Source organism: Rhincodon typus, unplaced genomic scaffold, assembly GCF_021869965.1.
Source record: "Rhincodon typus isolate 14 unplaced genomic scaffold, sRhiTyp1.1 hic_rhity00016464, whole genome shotgun sequence".
Taxonomy (NCBI): domain Eukaryota; kingdom Metazoa; phylum Chordata; class Chondrichthyes; order Orectolobiformes; family Rhincodontidae; genus Rhincodon; species Rhincodon typus.
The window spans coordinates 2,482-5,110 of record NW_025982102.1 but is presented as its reverse complement, the minus strand read 5'-3'; the positions used below and the strand labels follow the sequence as shown (position 1 = coordinate 5,110).

At 55.6% G+C, this 2,629-nt stretch overlaps 1 long non-coding RNA gene across 1 annotated transcript in view; it reads left to right on the top strand.

The window, feature by feature from the left end:
- Positions 1–317: 317 nt before the first annotated feature.
- LOC125482758 overlaps positions 318–2,629 on the top strand; it is a 2,647-nt gene continuing 335 nt past the window's right edge. Inside the window, exons 1-3 of the long non-coding RNA XR_007261738.1 lie at positions 318–450; positions 1,407–1,482; positions 1,911–2,083. This is a non-coding gene — a long non-coding RNA (uncharacterized LOC125482758). The remainder of the gene's footprint in view (positions 451–1,406; positions 1,483–1,910; positions 2,084–2,629) is intronic.

Sequence of the window (2,629 nt, the reverse complement as noted above, 5' to 3'; positions counted from 1 at the left end):
ATGGGGGATTTCAAGACTATTTTTAAAGTAAGAGGAGAGAGATTGTGGGGAGAAAAAAAGGCACGAGGGGCAAATGTTTTACAGAGGGTGGTTTGCATGTGGAATGAACTTTCAGAGGAAGCGGTGGGTGTGGGTACAGATACAATGTTTAAAAGGACATTTGGATAAGTACATGGAAAAGAAAGGTTTGGAGGGACATGGGCCAGGAGCAGGCAGGTGTGGGACTGGTTTAGTTTGGGATCATGGTCAGCATACACTGGTTGGGCCGAAGGGTCTGTTTCTGTGCTTTTATGACTCTATGCTTGTGCTCCACAGACGGCGGTGTCTGCGGCTCTCCGAGCCACGGTGCTCCAGAAGAGGAAGGTCGAGGATTCCCTGGGAACGTTGAGGAGGCAGCTGTCCCACCTCAACCAGGCCCTACTCGATGCAACCAGTCCCTGCCTGACCTCGGTAAGCTCAGGGCCTTAGTCTCTCCCTGGCTTCCGCTGAGGTGGGGGAAGGTTTAGACAAACAGGTTGGCTTTTGAGAGGAGGGACAGAGGCGGCAAGAGAGAGACCACAGAGGTTCAGAAGGATGAGAAAGGGACCTGATTGAAACTTACAGGATACTGAGAGTCCTGGAGGAAAGTTGGCGTGGACTGTCCTGGGCGTGTGTGAGATGGGGGAGCAATGTAGAGGGACTTTACTCTGTATCTAACTCAGTGCTGTCCCTGTCCCTGGGAGTGTTTGATGGGGGACGGTGTAGAAGGACCTTTACTCTGTATCTAACCCCGTGCTGTCCCTGTCCTGGGAGTGTTTGATTGGGGGGAGAGGGGAGGGGGGGAAATAGTGTAGAGGGAGCTTTACTCTCCATTCATTTCCCGTCAAAAAAAAAGCAGAGTGGAGGTGAAGCAGATGCCTCCATCAGGAGGAGAGACCAGAACCTGAGGGCACAGCCTCAGAGTGAAGGGACGGCCCTGTAGAACTGAGATGAGGAGGAATTTCTTCAGCCAGAGGGTGGGGAATGTGTGAAACTCATTGCTGCAGAGTGCTATGTAGGGCAAGTCAATGAGCGTTTGTAAGACACAGATAGATAGGTTCTTGATGAGGTTCTTGACATGATCGAATGATGGAGCAGACTAGATGGGCTGGATGGCCTCATTCTGCCCATAGACCTTGTGGTCAGACGGTCTATTTGGTACGGTGAATTTGAGAGACCAGAATTTGTACACGGATATCACAGACGGTTATAGGAGGTGACGGAGATAGCGAGGGGGGTGTAGGGGCTGGAGGGGGTGATGGAGATAAGGAGGGGGTGTAGGGGGTCTGGAGGAGGGGACGGATATAGGGGTGAATGGTTTCAGGTGAGCTGGGGTAGGCGCGGTGGGAATTTGTTTTAACCTGTGGCTCCTATTCTCTCTCTGCAAGGGGACTGTGACAGTAGCTGATGTTGTACTCTGGGGAGACCTGTACCCCCTCCTACAGGATGTCTCCTGTCTTCCAGGTACAGCGCAGCGCTCCCTCGGCGCCGGCCCTCCGACAGCGCGGCGCTCCCTCGACGCTACGGGACAATTTTCCCATGGCCAACCCACCCTAACCCGCGCATCTTTGGACTGTGGGAAGAAACCGGAGCACCCGGAGGAATCCCACGCAGACACGATGGGGAGAACGTGCAAACTCCACACGGACAGACAGACAGTTGCCCGAGGGTGGGATCGAAGCTGGGTCCCTGGCGCCGTGAGGCAGCGGCGCTAACCACTGAGCCCCTGTGCTGCCCTGGTGTGGCTGCTTCAGAAGTTTGCCGTGTTCTAGCGGGGTCCACCTTGCGCCGCTCTCCCTCTCGGTCGGTTCCGGCTGCCCCCCCCCCCCCCCCCCCCCCCCCCCCCCGCCCCTGAAGGTGCCGTTTTTGATGTGGTCCTGTGTTTGTTACAGGGGAGTTTGAGGCTCTGCGGGGTTGGCTGCAGCAGCTGAGTCAGACTCGCGCCTGTCGCAGAGCAGCAGCTGCAGTGCTGGATGGGGGTGGCCTGGAGGTCTTCAGAAGTCACCTGCAGAAGCTGCCCGCCCCAGCCCCGCTGTCCGAGAGACCACCCTCCAACGACTGTGAGGTAGGTTCCCGGAGACCATCCTCCGCACCCACCCACCCACCAACTAACAGCAACAGGAGGAGGCCACTCAGGCTACCCCGCCACCCCCCACCTCCTCGAGCCGGTCGCACAGGAATAGGAAGAGGCCGTTCAGCCCTCCTTCCTCAAACTTATCGCACAGGGATAGGAAGAGGCCAGGTTATTTTAAAAATTATTCCCGGTTCTTCTGCTGATTTTTTTTTTTTTTTGTCTCGCTTCTTCGATCTGTGACACTCGGAGGGTGGTTAAAAGTACGCAAAATCATAGAATCCCTGCAACGTGGAAGCAGGCCGTTCGGCCCATCGCGTCCACGACAACCCTCTGAAGAGCATTCCACCCAGACGCACATGCCTATCCTATCCCTCTAACCCTTACATTTCCCACAGCCAATCTCTGCACATCCCTGGGCACTATGGGACAATTTCCCACAGCCAATCCTACCCTAACCTGCACATCCCTGGACACTATGGGACAATTTCCCACCCTAACCTGCACATCCCTGGGCACTATGGGACAATTTCCCACGGC